Genomic DNA, 16,491 nt, shown 5'->3' with positions numbered 1-16,491 from the left:
TTTTTAATTTTATTGCTTAAATCGCATTTTCTCGGCGAGCTGAGCGCTTTTTCTGAATTGTGCCGCTCCCGTCACTCTGGTTAGGTTGGCATCGAAAAAAACGCTCTCGGGTGCTTTAGAGTGCCGAGTTTATTACTGCGCATTAAGAAATGACCACCTCCAACGTTTGGTTTATGTTTTATAAGCATTTTTAATTTTATTGCTTAAATCGCATTTTCTCGGCGAGCTGAGCAGTTTTTCTGAATTGTGCCGTCCCGTCACTCTGGTTAGGTTGGCATCGAAAAAAACGCTCACGGGTGCTTTAGAGTGCCGAGTTTATTACTGCGCATTAAGAAATGACCACCTCCAACGTTTGGTTTATGTTTTATAAGCATTTTTAATTTTATTGCTTAAATCGCATTTTCTCGGCGAGCTGAGCACTTTTTCTGAATTGTGCCGCTCCCGTCACTCTGGTTAGGTTGGCATCGAAAAAAACGCTCTCGGGTGCTTTAGAGTGCCGAGTTATTCACTGCGCATGGAGAAATGACCACCTCCAACGTTTGGTTTATGTTTTATAAGCATTTTTAATTTTATTGCTTAAATCGCATTTTCTCGGCGAGCTGAGCACTTTTTCTGAATTGTGCCGCTCCCGTCACTCTGGTTAGGTTGGCATCGAAAAAAACGCTCTCGGGTGCTTTAGAGTGCCGAGTTTATCACTGCGCATGAAGAAATGACCACCTCCAACGTTTGGTTCATGTTTTATAAGCATTTTTAATTTTATTGCTTAAATCGCATTTTCTCGGCGAGCTGAGCGCTTTTTCTGAATTGTGCCGCTCCCGTCACTCTGGTTAGGTTGGCATGGAAAAAAACGCTCTCGGGTGCTTTAGAGTGCCGAGTTTATCACTGCGCATGAAGAAATGACCACCTCCAACGTTTGGTTTATGTTTTATAAGCATTTTTAATTTTATTGCTTAAATCGCATTTTCTCGGCGAGCTGAGCGCTTTTTCTGAATTGTGCCGCTCCCGTAACTCTGGTTAGGTTGGCATCGAAAAAAACGCTCTCGGGTGCTTTAGAGTGCCGAGTTTATCACTGCGCATGAAGAAATGACCACTTCCAACGTTTGGTTTATGTTTTATAAGCATTTTTAATTTTATTGCTTAAATCGCATTTTCTCGGCGAGCTGAGCGCTTTTTCTGAATTGTGCCGCTCCCGTAACTCTGGTTAGGTTGGCATCGAAAAAAACGCTCTCGGGTGCTTTAGAGTGCCGAGTTTATCACTGCGCATGAAGAAATGACCACTTCCAACGTTTGGTTTATGTTTTATAAGCATTTTTAATTTTATTGCTTAAATCGCATTTTCTCGGCGAGCTGAGCACTTTTTCTGAATTGTGCCGCTCCCGTCACTCTGGTTAGGTTGGCATCGAAAAAAACGCTCTCGGGTGCTCTAGAGTGCCGAGTTTATTACTGCGCATTAAGAAATGACCACCTCCAACGTTTGGTTTATGTTTTATAAGCATTTTTAATTTTATTGCTTAAATCGTATTTTCTCGGCGAGCTGAGCACTTTTTCTGAATTGTGCCGCTCCCGTCACTCTGGTTAGGTTGGCATCGAAAAAAACGCTCTCGGGTGCTTTAGAGTGCCGAGTTATTCACTGCGCATGAAGAAATGACCACCTCCAACGTTTGGTTTATGTTTTATAAGCATTTTTAATTTTATTGCTTAAATCGCATTTTCTCGGCGAGCTGAGCACTTTTTCTGAATTGTGCCGCTCCCGTCACTCTGGTTAGGTTGGCATCGAAAAAAACGCTCTCGGGTGCTTTAGAGTGCCGAGTTTATTACTGCGCATTGAGAAATGACCACCTCCAACGTTTGGTTTATGTTTTATAAGCATTTTTAATTTTATTGCTTAAATCGCATTTTCTCGGCGAGCTGAGCACTTTTTCTGAATTGTGCCGCTCCCGTCACTCTGGTTAGGTTGGCATCGAAAAAAACGCTCTCGGGTGCTCTAGAGTGCCGAGTTTATTACTGCGCATTAAGAAATGACCACCTCCAACGTTTGGTTTATGTTTTATAAGCATTTTTAATTTTATTGCTTAAATCGCATTTTCTCGGCGAGCTGAGCACTTTTTCTGAATTGTGCCGCTCCCGTCACTCTGGTTAGGTTGGCATCGAAAAAAACGCTCTCGGGTGCTTTAGAGTGCCGAGTTTATTACTGCGCATTAAGAAATGACCACCTCCAACGTTTGGTTTATGTTTTATAAGCATTTTTAATTTGATTGCTTAAATCGCATTTTCTCGGCGAGCTGAGCACTTTTTCTGAATTGTGCCGCTCCCGTCACTCTGGTTAGGTTGGCATCGAAAAAAACGCTCTCGGGTGCTTTAGAGTGCCGAGTTATTCACTGCGCATGAAGAAATGACCACCTCCAACGTTTGGTTTATGTTTTATAAGCATTTTTAATTTTATTGCTTAAATCGCATTTTCTCGGCGAGCTGAGCACTTTTTCTGAATTGTGCCGCTCCCGTCACTCTGGTTAGGTTGGCATCGAAAAAAACGCTCTCGGGTGCTTTAGAGTGCCGAGTTTATCACTGCGCATGAAGAAATGACCACCTCCAACGTTTGGTTTATGTTTTATAAGCATTTTTAATTTTATTGCTTAAATCGCATTTTCTCGGCGAGCTGAGCGCTTTTTCTGAATTGTGCCGCTCCCGTCACTCTGGTTAGGTTGGCATCGAAAAAAACGCTCTCGGGTGCTTTAGAGTGCCGAGTTATTCACTGCGCACGAAGAAATGACCACCTCCAATGTTTGGTTTATGTTTAATAAGCATTTTTAATTTTATTGCTTAAATCGCATTTTCTCGGCGAGCTGAGCGCTTTTTCTGAATTGTGCCGCTCCCGTCACTCTGGTTAGGTTGGCATCGAAAAAAACGCTCTCGGGTGCTTTAGAGTGCCGAGTTATTCACTGCGCATGAAGAAATGACCACCTCCAACGTTTGGTTTATGTTTAATAAGCATTTTTAATTTTATTGCTTAAATCGCATTTTCTCGGCGAGCTGAGCACTTTTTCTGAATTGTGCCGCTCCCGTCACTCTGGTTAGGTTGGCATCGAAAAAAACGCTCTCGGGTGCTTTAGAGTGGCGAGTTTATTACTGCGCATTAGGAAATGACCACCTCCAACGTTTGGTTTATGTTTTATAAGCATTTTTAATTTTATTGCTTAAATCGCATTTTCTCGGCGAATTGAGCGCTTTTTCTGAATTGCGCCGCTCCCGTCACTCTGGTTAGGTTGGCATCGAAAAAAACGCTCTCGGGTGCTTTAGAGTGCCGAGTTTATTACTGCGCATTAAGAAATGACCACCTCCAACGTTTGGTTTATGTTTTATAAGCATTTTTAATTTTATTGCTTAAATCGCATTTTCTCGGCGAGCTGAGCACTTTTTCTGAATTGTGCCGCTCCCGTCACTCTGGTTAGGTTGGCATCGAAAAAAACGCTCTCGGGTGCTTTAGAGTGCCGAGTTTATTACTGCGCATTAAGAAATGACCACCTCCAACGTTTGGTTTATGTTTTATAAGCATTTTTAATCTTATTGCTTAAATCGCATTTTCTCGGCGAGCTGAGCACTTTTTCTGAATTGTGCCGCTCCCGTCACTCTGGTTAGGTTGGCATCGAAAAAAACGCTCTCGGGTGCTTTAGAGTGCCGAGTTTATTACTGCGCATTAAGAAATGACCACCTCCAACGTTTGGTTTATGTTTTATAAGCATTTTTAATTTTATTGCTTAAATCGCATTTTCTCGGCGAGCTGAGCACTTTTTCTGAATTGTGCCGCTCCCGTCACTCTGGTTAGGTTGGCATCGAAAAAAACGCTCTCGGGTGCTTTAGAGTGCCGAGTTATTCACTGCGCATGAAGAAATGACCACCTCCAACGTTTGGTTTATGTTTAATAAGCATTTTTAATTTTATTGCTTGAATCGCATTTTCTCGGCGAGCTGAGCACTTTTTCTGAATTGTGCCGCTCCCGTCACTCTGGTTAGGTTGGCATCGAAAAAAACGCTCTCGGGTGCTTTAGAGTGCCGAGTTTATCACTGCGCATGAAGAAATGACCACCTCCAACGTTTGGTTTATGTTTTATAAGCATTTTTAATTTTATTGCTTAAATCGCATTTTCTCGGCGAGCTGAGCGCTTTTTCTGAATTGTGCCGCTCCCGTCACTCTGGTTAGGTTGGCATCGAAAAAAACGCTCTCGGGTGCTTTAGAGTGCCGAGTTATTCACTGCGCATGAAGAAATGACAACCTCCAACGTTTGGTTTATGTTTAATAAGCATTTTTAATTTTATTGCTTAAATCGCATTTTCTCGGCGAGCTGAGCACTTTTTCTGAATTGTGCCGCTCCCGTCACTCTGGTTAGGTTGGCATCGAAAAAAACGCTCTCGGGTGCTTTAGAGTGCCGAGTTTATTACTGCGCATTAAGAAATGACCACCTCCAACGTTTGGTTTATGTTTTATAAGCATTTTTAATTTTATTGCTTAAATCGCATTTTCTCGGCGAGCTGAGCGCTTTTTCTGAATTGTGCCGCTCCCGTAACTCTGGTTAGGTTGGCATCGAAAAAAACGCTCTCGGGTGCTTTAGAGTGCCGAGTTTATCACTGCGCATGAAGAAATGACCACTTCCAACGTTTGGTTTATGTTTTATAAGCATTTTTAATTTTATTGCTTAAATCGCATTTTCTCGGCGAGCTGAGCACTTTTTCTGAATTGTGCCGCTCCCGTCACTCTGGTTAGGTTGGCATCGAAAAAAACGCTCTCGGGTGCTTTAGAGTGCCGAGTTTATCACTGCGCAAGAAGAAATGACCACCTCCAACGTTTGGTTTATGTTTTATAAGCATTTTTAATTTTATTGCTTAAATCGCATTTTCTCGGCGAGCTGAGCGCTTTTTCTGAATTGTGCCTGTCCCGTCACTCTGGTTAGGTTGGCATCGAAAAAAACGCTCTCGGGTGCTTTAGAGTGCCGAGTTATTCACTGCGCATGAAGAAATGACCACCTCCAACGTTTGGTTTATGTTTAATAAGCATTTTTAATTTTATTGCTTAAATCGCATTTTCTCGGCGAGCTGAGCGCTTTTTCTGAATTGTGCCGCTCCCGTCACTCTGGTTAGGTTGGCATCGAAAAAAACGCTCTCGGGTGCTTTAGAGTGCCGAGTTATTCACTGCGCATGAAGAAATGACAACCTCCAACGTTTGGTTTATGTTTAATAAGCATTTTTAATTTTATTGCTTAAATCGCATTTTCTCGGCGAGCTGAGCACTTTTTCTGAATTGTGCCGCTCCCGTCACTCTGGTTAGGTTGGCATCGAAAAAAACGCTCTCGGGTGCTTTAGAGTGCCGAGTTTATTACTGCGCATTAAGAAATGACCACCTCCAACGTTTGGTTTATGTTTTATAAGCATTTTTAATTTTATTGCTTAAATCGCATTTTCTCGGCGAGCTGAGCGCTTTTTCTGAATTGTGCCGCTCCCGTAACTCTGGTTAGGTTGGCATCGAAAAAAACGCTCTCGGGTGCTTTAGAGTGCCGAGTTTATCACTGCGCATGAAGAAATGACCACTTCCAACGTTTGGTTTATGTTTTATAAGCATTTTTAATTTTATTGCTTAAATCGCATTTTCTCGGCGAGCTGAGCGCTTTTTCTGAATTGTGCCGCTCCCGTAACTCTGGTTAGGTTGGCATCGAAAAAAACGCTCTCGGGTGCTTTAGAGTGCCGAGTTTATCACTGCGCATGAAGAAATGACCACTTCCAACGTTTGGTTTATGTTTTATAAGCATTTTTAATTTTATTGCTTAAATCGCATTTTCTCGGCGAGCTGAGCACTTTTTCTGAATTGTGCCGCTCCCGTCACTCTGGTTAGGTTGGCATCGAAAAAAACGCTCTCGGGTGCTCTAGAGTGCCGAGTTTATTACTGCGCATTAAGAAATGACCACCTCCAACGTTTGGTTTATGTTTTATAAGCATTTTTAATTTTTTTGCTTAAATCGCATTTTCTCGGCGAGCTGAGCACTTTTTCTGAATTGTGCCGCTCCCGTCACTCTGGTTAGGTTGGCATCGAAAAAAACGCTCTCGGGTGCTTTAGAGTGCCGAGTTATTCACTGCGCATGAAGAAATGACCACCTCCAACGTTTGGTTTATGTTTTATAAGCATTTTTAATTTTATTGCTTAAATCGCATTTTCTCGGCGAGCTGAGCACTTTTTCTGAATTGTGCCGCTCCCGTCACTCTGGTTAGGTTGGCATCGAAAAAAACGCTCTCGGGTGCTTTAGAGTGCCGAGTTTATTACTGCGCATTGAGAAATGACCACCTCCAACGTTTGGTTTATGTTTTATAAGCATTTTTAATTTTATTGCTTAAATCGCATTTTCTCGGCGAGCTGAGCACTTTTTCTGAATTGTGCCGCTCCCGTCACTCTGGTTAGGTTGGCATCGAAAAAAACGCTCTCGGGTGCTCTAGAGTGCCGAGTTTATTACTGCGCATTAAGAAATGACCACCTCCAACGTTTGGTTTATGTTTTATAAGCATTTTTAATTTTATTGCTTAAATCGCATTTTCTCGGCGAGCTGAGCACTTTTTCTGAATTGTGCCGCTCCCGTCACTCTGGTTAGGTTGGCATCGAAAAAAACGCTCTCGGGTGCTTTAGAGTGCCGAGTTTATTACTGCGCATTAAGAAATGACCACCTCCAACGTTTGGTTTATGTTTTATAAGCATTTTTAATTTGATTGCTTAAATCGCATTTTCTCGGCGAGCTGAGCACTTTTTCTGAATTGTGCCGCTCCCGTCACTCTGGTTAGGTTGGCATCGAAAAAAACGCTCTCGGGTGCTTTAGAGTGCCGAGTTATTCACTGCGCATGAAGAAATGACCACCTCCAACGTTTGGTTTATGTTTTATAAGCATTTTTAATTTTATTGCTTAAATCGCATTTTCTCGGCGAGCTGAGCACTTTTTCTGAATTGTGCCGCTCCCGTCACTCTGGTTAGGTTGGCATCGAAAAAAACGCTCTCGGGTGCTTTAGAGTGCCGAGTTTATCACTGCGCATGAAGAAATGACCACCTCCAACGTTTGGTTTATGTTTTATAAGCATTTTTAATTTTATTGCTTAAATCGCATTTTCTCGGCGAGCTGAGCGCTTTTTCTGAATTGTGCCGCTCCCGTCACTCTGGTTAGGTTGGCATCGAAAAAAACGCTCTCGGGTGCTTTAGAGTGCCGAGTTATTCACTGCGCATGAAGAAATGACCACCTCCAATGTTTGGTTTATGTTTAATAAGCATTTTTAATTTTATTGCTTAAATCGCATTTTCTCGGCGAGCTGAGCGCTTTTTCTGAATTGTGCCGCTCCCGTCACTCTGGTTAGGTTGGCATCGAAAAAAACGCTCTCGGGTGCTTTAGAGTGCCGAGTTATTCACTGCGCATGAAGAAATGACCACCTCCAACGTTTGGTTTATGTTTAATAAGCATTTTTAATTTTATTGCTTAAATCGCATTTTCTCGGCGAGCTGAGCACTTTTTCTGAATTGTGCCGCTCCCGTCACTCTGGTTAGGTTGGCATCGAAAAAAACGCTCTCGGATGCTTTAGAGTGGCGAGTTTATTACTGCGCATTAGGAAATGACCACCTCCAACGTTTGGTTTATGTTTTATAAGCATTTTTAATTTTATTGCTTAAATCGCATTTTCTCGGCGAGCTGAGCGCTTTTTCTGAATTGCGCCGCTCCCGTCACTCTGGTTAGGTTGGCATCGAAAAAAACGCTCTCGGGTGCTTTAGAGTGCCGAGTTTATTACTGCGCATTAAGAAATGACCACCTCCAACGTTTGGTTTATGTTTTATAAGCATTTTTAATTTTATTGCTTAAATCGCATTTTCTCAGCGAGCTGAGCACTTTTTCTGAATTGTGCCGCTCCCGTCACTCTGGTTAGGTTGGCATCGAAAAAAACGCTCTCGGGTGCTTTAGAGTGCCGAGTTTATTACTGCGCATTAAGAAATGACCACCTCCAACGTTTGGTTTATGTTTTATAAGCATTTTTAATTTGATTGCTTAAATCGCATTTTCTCGGCGAGCTGAGCACTTTTTCTGAATTGTGCCGCTCCCGTCACTCTGGTTAGGTTGGCATCGAAAAAAACGCTCTCGGGTGCTTTAGAGTGCCGAGTTATTCACTGCGCATGAAGAAATGACCACCTCCAACGTTTGGTTTATGTTTTATAAGCATTTTTAATTTTATTGCTTAAATCGCATTTTCTCGGCGAGCTGAGCACTTTTTCTGAATTGTGCCGCTCCCGTCACTCTGGTTAGGTTGGCATCGAAAAAAACGCTCTCGGGTGCTTTAGAGTGCCGAGTTTATCACTGCGCATGAAGAAATGACCACCTCCAACGTTTGGTTTATGTTTTATAAGCATTTTTAATTTTATTGCTTAAATCGCATTTTCTCGGCGAGCTGAGCGCTTTTTCTGAATTGTGCCGCTCCCGTCACTCTGGTTAGGTTGGCATCGAAAAAAACGCTCTCGGGTGCTTTAGAGTGCCGAGTTATTCACTGCGCATGAAGAAATGACCACCTCCAATGTTTGGTTTATGTTTAATAAGCATTTTTAATTTTATTGCTTAAATCGCATTTTCTCGGCGAGCTGAGCGCTTTTTCTGAATTGTGCCGCTCCCGTCACTCTGGTTAGGTTGGCATCGAAAAAAACGCTCTGGGGTGCTTTAGAGTGCCGAGTTATTCACTGCGCATGAAGAAATGACCACCTCCAACGTTTGGTTTATGTTTAATAAGCATTTTTAATTTTATTGCTTAAATCGCATTTTCTCGGCGAGCTGAGCACTTTTTCTGAATTGTGCCGCTCCCGTCACTCTGGTTAGGTTGGCATCGAAAAAAACGCTCTCGGATGCTTTAGAGTGGCGAGTTTATTACTGCGCATTAGGAAATGACCACCTCCAACGTTTGGTTTATGTTTTATAAGCATTTTTAATTTTATTGCTTAAATCGCATTTTCTCGGCGAGCTGAGCGCTTTTTCTGAATTGCGCCGCTCCCGTCACTCTGGTTAGGTTGGCATCGAAAAAAACGCTCTCGGGTGCTTTAGAGTGCCGAGTTTATTACTGCGCATTAAGAAATGACCACCTCCAACGTTTGGTTTATGTTTTATAAGCATTTTTAATTTTATTGCTTAAATCGCATTTTCTCGGCGAGCTGAGCACTTTTTCTGAATTGTGCCGCTCCCGTCACTCTGGTTAGGTTGGCATCGAAAAAAACGCTCTCGGGTGCTTTAGAGTGCCGAGTTTATTACTGCGCATTAAGAAATGACCACCTCCAACGTTTGATTTATGTTTTATAAGCATTTTTAATCTTATTGCTTAAATCGCATTTTCTCGGCGAGCTGAGCACTTTTTCTGAATTGTGCCGCTCCCGTCACTCTGGTTAGGTTGGCATCGAAAAAAAACGCTCTCGGGTGCTTTAGAGTGCCGAGTTTATTACTGCGCATTAAGAAATGACCACCTCCAACGTTTGGTTTATGTTTTATAAGCATTTTTAATTTTATTGCTTAAATCGCATTTTCTCGGTGAGCTGAGCACTTTTTCTGAATTGTGCCGCTCCCGTCACTCTGGTTAGGTTGGCATCGAAAAAAACGCTCTCGGGTGCTTTAGAGTGCCGAGTTATTCACTGCGCATGAAGAAATGACCACCTCCAACGTTTGGTTTATGTTTAATAAGCATTTTTAATTTTATTGCTTGAATCGCATTTTCTCGGCGAGCTGAGCACTTTTTCTGAATTGTGCCGCTCCCGTCACTCTGGTTAGGTTGGCATCGAAAAAAACGCTCTCGGGTGCTTTAGAGTGCCGAGTTTATCACTGCGCATGAAGAAATGACCACCTCCAACGTTTGGTTTATGTTTTATAAGCATTTTTAATTTTATTGCTTAAATCGCATTTTCTCGGCGTGCTGAGCGCTTTTTCTGAATTGTGCCGCTCCCGTCACTCTGGTTAGGTTGGCATCGAAGAAAACGCTCTCGGGTGCTTTAGAGTGCCGAGTTTATCACTGCGCATGAAGAAATGACCACCTCCAACATTTGGTTTATGTTTTATAAGCATTTTTAATTTTATTGCTTAAATCGCATTTTCTCGGCGAGCTGAGCACTTTTTCTGAATTGTGCCGCTCCCGTCACTCTGGTTAGGTTGGCATCGAAAAAAACGCTCTCGGGTGCTTTAGAGTGCCGAGTTTATCACTGCGCATGAAGAAATGACCACCTCCAACGTTTGGTTTATGTTTTATAAGCATTTTTAATTTTATTGCTTAAATCGCATTTTCTCGGCGAGCTGAGCGCTTTTTCTGAATTGTGCCTGTCCCGTCACTCTGGTTAGGTTGGCATCGAAAAAAACGCTCTCGGGTGCTTTAGAGTGCCGAGTTTATCACTGCGCATGAAGAAATGACCACCTCCAACGTTTGGTTTATGTTTCATAAGCATTTTTAATTTTATTGCTTAAATCGCATTTTCTCGGCTAGCTGAGCGCTTTTTCTGAATTGTGCCGCTCCCGTCACTCTGGTTAGGTTGGCATCGAAAAAAACGCTCTCGGGTGCTTTAGAGTGCCGAGTTTATCACTGCGCATGAAGAAATGACCACCTCCAACGTTTGGTTTATGTTGTATAAGCATTTTTAATTTTATTGCTTAAATCGCATTTTCTCGGCGAGCTGAGCGCTTTTTCTGAATTGTGCCGCTCCCGTCACTCTGGTTAGGTTGGCATCGAAAAAAACGCTCTCGGGTGCTTTAGAGTGCCGAGTTTATCACTGCGCATGAAGAAATGACCACCTCCAACGTTTGGTTTATGTTTTATAAGCATTTTTAATTTTATTGCTTAAATCGCATTTTCTCGGCGAGCTGAGCACTTTTTCTGAATTGTGCCGCTCCCGTCACTCTGGTTAGGTTGGCATCGAAAAAAACGCTCTCGGGTGCTTTAGAGTGCCGAGTTTATTACTGCGCATTAAGAAATGACCACCTCCAACGTTTGGTTTATGTTTTATAAGCATTTTTAATTTTATTGCTTAAATCGCATTTTCTCGGCGAGCTGAGCGCTTTTTCTGAATTGTGCCGCTCCCGTCACTCTGGTTAAGTTGGCATCGAAAAAAACGCTCTCGGGTGCTTTAGAGTGCCGAGTTTATTACTGCGCATTAAGAAATGACCACCTCCAACGTTTGGTTTATGTTTTATAAGCATTTTTAATTTTATTGCTTAAATCGCATTTTCTCGGCGAGCTGAGCACTTTTTCTGAATTGTGCCGCTCCCGTCACTCTGGTTAGGTTGGCATCGAAAAAAACGCTCTCGGGTGCTTTAGAGTGCCGAGTTATTCACTGCGCATTAAGAAATGACCACCTCCATGGTTTATGTTTTATAAGCATTTTTAATTTTATTGCTTAAATCGCATTTTCTCGGCGAGCTGAGCACTTTTTCTGAATTGTGCCGCTCCCGTCACTCTCGTTAGGTTGGCATCGAAAAAAACGCTCTCGGGTGCTTTAGAGTGCCGAGTTTATCACTGCGCATTAAGAAATGACCACCTCCAACGTTTGGTTTATGTTTTATAAGCATTTTTAATTTTATTGCTTAAATCGCATTTTCTCGGCGAGCTGAGCGCTTTTTCTGAATTGTGCCACTCCCGTCAATCTGGTTAGGTTGGCATCGAAAAAAACGCTCTCGGGTGCTTTAGAGTGCCGAGTTTATCACTGCGCATGAAGAAATGACCACCTCCAACGTTTGGTTTATGTTTTATGAGCATTTTTAACTTTATTGCTTAAATCGCATTTTCTCGGCGAGCTGAGCACTTTTTCTGAATTGTGCCGCTCCCGTCACTCTGGTTAGGTTGGCATCGAAAAAAAGGCTCTCGGGTGCTTTAGAGTGCCGAGTTTATTACTGCGCATTAAGAAATGACCACCTCCAACGTTTGGTTTATGTTTTATAAGCATTTTTAATTTTATTGCTTAAATCGCATTTTCTCGGCGAGCTGAGCACTTTTTCTGAATTGTGCCGCTCCCGTCACTCTGGTTAGGTTGGCATCGAAAAAAACGCTCTCGGGTGCTTTAGAGTGCCGAGTTATTCACTACGCATGAAGAAATGACCACCTCCAACGTTTGGTTTATGTTTTATAAGCATTTTTAATTTTATTGCTTAAATCGCATTTTCTCGGCGAGCTGAGCACTTTTTCTGAATTGTGCCGCTCCCGTCACTCTGGTTAGGTTGGCATCGAAAAAAACGCTCTTGGGTGCTTTAGAGTGCCGAGTTATCACTGTGCATGAAGAAATGACCACCTCCAACGTTTGGTTTATGTTTTATAAGCATTTTTAATTTTATTGCTTAAATCGCATTTTCTCGGCGAGCTGAGCGCTTTTTCTGAATTGTGCCGCTCCCGTCACTCTGGTTAGGTTGGCATCGAAAAAAACGCTCTCGGGTGCTTTAGAGTGCCGAGTTTATCACTGCGCATGAAGAAATGACCACCTCCAACGTTTGGTTTATGTTTTATAAGCATTTTTAATTTTATTGCTTAAATCGCATTTTCTCGGCGAGCTGAGCGCTTTTTCTGAATTGTGCCGCTCCCGTCACTCTGGTTAGGTTGGCATCGAAAAAAACGCTCTCGGGTGCTTTAGAGTGCCGAGTTATTCACTGCGCATGAAGAAATGACCACCTCCAACGTTTGGTTTATGTTTAATAAGCATTTTTAATTTTATTGCTTAAATCGCATTTTCTCGGCGAGCTGAGCACTTTTTCTGAATTGTGCCGCTCCCGTCACTCTGGTTAGGTTGGCATCGAAAAAAACGCTCTCGGGTGCTTTAGAGTGCCGAGTTTATTACTGCGCATTAAGAAATGACCACCTCCAACGTTTGGTTTATGTTTTATAAGCATTTTTAATTTTATTGCTTAAATCGCATTTTCTCGGCGAGCTGAGCACTTTTTCTGAATTGTGCCGCTCCCGTCACTCTGGTTAGGTTGGCATCGAAAAAAACGCTCTCGGGTGCTTTAGAGTGCCGAGTTATTCACTGCGCATGAAGAAATGACCACCTCCAACGTTTGGTTTATGTTTTATAAGCATTTTTAATTTTATTGCTTAAATCGCATTTTCTCGGCGAGTTGAGCACTTTTTCTGAATTGTGCCGCTCCCGTCACTCTGGTTAGGTTGGCATCGAAAAAAACGCTCTCGGGTGCTTTAGAGTGCCGAGTTTATCACTGCGCATGAAGAAATGACCACCTCCAACGTTTGGTTTATGTTTTATAAGCATTTTTAATTTTATTGCTTAAATCGCATTTTCTCGGCGAGCTGAGCGCTTTTTCTGAATTGTGCCGCTCCCGTCAATCTGGTTAGGTTGGCATCGAAAAAAACGCTCTCGGGTGCTTTAGAGTGCCGAGTTTATTACTGCGCATTAAGAAATGACCACCTCCAACGTTTGGTTTATGTTTTATAAGCATTTTTAATTTTATTGCTTAAATCGCATTTTCTCGGCGAGCTGAGCACTTTTTCTGAATTGTGCCGCTCCCGTCACTCTGGTTAGGTTGGCATCGAAAAAAACGCTCTCGGGTGCTTTAGAGTGCCGAGTTATTCACTACGCATGAAGAAATGACCACCTCCAACGTTTGGTTTATGTTTTATAAGCATTTTTAATTTTATTGCTTAAATCGCATTTTCTCGGCGAGCTGAGCACTTTTTCTGAATTGTGCCGCTCCCGTCACTCTGGTTAGGTTGGCATCGAAAAAAACGCTCTTGGGTGCTTTAGAGTGCCGAGTTATCACTGCGCATGAAGAAATGACCACCTCCAACGTTTGGTTTATGTTTTATAAGCATTTTTAATTTTATTGCTTAAATCGCATTTTCTCGGCGAGCTGAGCGCTTTTTCTGAATTGTGCCGCTCCCGTCACTCTGGTTAGGTTGGCATCGAAAAAAACGCTCTCGGGTGCTTTAGAGTGCCGAGTTTATCACTGCGCATGAAGAAATGACCACCTCCAACGTTTGGTTTATGTTTCATAAGCATTTTTAATTTTATTGCTTAAATCGCATTTTCTCGGCTAGCTGAGCGCTTTTTCTGAATTGTGCCGCTCCCGTCACTCTGGTTAGGTTGGCATCGAAAAAAACGCTCTCGGGTGCTTTAGAGTGCCGAGTTTATCACTGCGCATGAAGAAATGACCACCTCCAACGTTTGGTTTATGTTGTATAAGCATTTTTAATTTTATTGCTTAAATCGCATTTTCTCGGCGAGCTGAGCGCTTTTTCTGAATTGTGCCGCTCCCGTCACTCTGGTTAGGTTGGCATCGAAAAAAACGCTCTCGGGTGCTTTAGAGTGCCGAGTTTATCACTGCGCATGAAGAAATGACCACCTCCAACGTTTGGTTTATGTTTTATAAGCATTTTTAATTTTATTGCTTAAATCGCATTTTCTCGGCGAGCTGAGCACTTTTTCTGAATTGTGCCGCTCCCGTCACTCTGGTTAGGTTGGCATCGAAAAAAACGCTCTCGGGTGCTTTAGAGTGCCGAGTTTATTACTGCGCATTAAGAAAAGACCACCTCCAACGTTTGGTTTATGTTTTATAAGCATTTTTAATTTTATTGCTTAAATCGCATTTTCTCGGCGAGCTGAGCGCTTTTTCTGAATTGTGCCGCTCCCGTCACTCTGGTTAGGTTGGCATCGAAAAAAACGCTCTCGGGTGCTTTAGAGTGCCGAGTTTATCACTGCGCATGAAGAAATGACCACCTCCAACATTTGGTTTATGTTTTATAAGCATTTTTAATTTTATTGCTTAAATCGCATTTTCTCGGCGAGCTGAGCGCTTTTTCTGAATTGTGCCGCTCCCGTCAATCTGGTTAGGTTGGCATCGAAAAAAACGCTCTCGGGTGCTTTAGGGTGCCGAGTTTATCACTGCGCATGAAGAAATGACCACCTCCAACGTTTGGTTTATGTTTTATAAGCATTTTTAATTTTATTGCTTAAATCGCATTTTCTCGGCGAGCTGAGCACTTTTTCTGAATTGTGCCGCTCCCGTCACTCTGGTTAGGTTGGCAACGAAAAAAACGCTCTCGGGTGCTTTAGAGTGCCGAGTTATTCACTGCGCATGAAGAAATGACCACCTCCAACGTTTGGTTTATGTTTTATAAGCATTTTTAATTTTATTGCTTAAATCGCATTTTCTCGGCGAGCTGAGCACTTTTTCTGAATTGTGCCGCTCCCGTCACTCTGGTTAGGTTGGCATCGAAAAAAACGCTCTCGGGTGCTTTAGAGTGCCGAGTTTATCACTGCGCATGAAGAAATGACCACCTCCAACGTTTGGTTTATGTTTTATAAGCATTTTTAATTTTATTGCTTAAATCGCATTTTCTCGGCGAGCTGAGCGCTTTTTCTGAATTGTGCCGCTCCCGTCACTCTGGTTAGGTTGGCATCGAAAAAAACGCTCTCGGGTGCTTTAGAGTGCCGAGTTTATCACTGCGCATGAAGAAATGACCACCTCCAACGTTTGGTTTATGTTTTATAAGCATTTTTAATTTTATTGCTTAAATCGCATTTTCTCGGCGAGCTGAGCGCTTTTTCTGAATTGTGCCGCTCCCGTCACTCTGGTTAGGTTGGCATCGAAAAAAACGCTCTCGGGTGCTTTAGAGTGCCGAGTTTATCACTGCGCATGAAGAAATGACCACCTCCAACGTTTGGTTTATGTTTTATAAGCATTTTTAATTTTATTGCTTAAATCGCATTTTCTCGGCGAGCTGAGCACTTTTTCTGAATTGTGCCGCTCCCGTCACTCTGGTTAGGTTGGCATCGAAAAAAACGCTCTCGGGTGCTTTAGAGTGCCGAGTTATTCACTGCGCACGAAGAAATGACCACCTCCAACGTTTGGTTTATGTTTTATAAGCATTTTTAAATTTTATTGCTTAAATCGCATTTTCTCGGCGAGCTGAGCGCTTTTTCTGAATTGTGCCGCTCCCGTCACTCTGGTTAGGTTGGCATCGAAAAAAACGCTCTCGGGTGCTTTAGAGTGCCGAGTTATTCACTGCGCATGAAGAAATGACCACCTCCAACGTTTGGTTTATGTTTTATAAGCATTTTTAGTTTTATTGCTTAAATCGCATTTTCTCGGCGAGCTGAGCACTTTTTCTGAATTGTGCCGCTCCCGTCACTCTGGTTAGGTTGGCATCGAAAAAAACGCTCACGGGTGCTTTAGAGTGCCGAGTTTATTACTCCGCATTAAGAAATGACCACCTCCAACGTTTGGTTTATGTTTTATAAGCATTTTTAATTTTATTGCTTAAATCGCATTTTCTCGGCGAGCTGAGCACTTTTTCTGAATTGTGCCGCTCCCGTCACTCTGGTTAGGTTGGCGTCGAAAAAAACGCTCTCGGGTGCTTTAGAGTGCCGAGTTATTCACTGCGCATGAAGAAATGACCACCTCCAACGTTTGGTTTATGTTTTATAAGCATTTTTAATTTTATTGCTTAAATCGCATTTTCTCGGCGAGCT

This window comes from Syngnathus typhle, linkage group LG13 (assembly GCF_033458585.1).
Source record: "Syngnathus typhle isolate RoL2023-S1 ecotype Sweden linkage group LG13, RoL_Styp_1.0, whole genome shotgun sequence".
NCBI lineage: Eukaryota > Metazoa > Chordata > Actinopteri > Syngnathiformes > Syngnathidae > Syngnathus > Syngnathus typhle.
Note: the sequence above shows the minus strand (reverse complement) of the source record.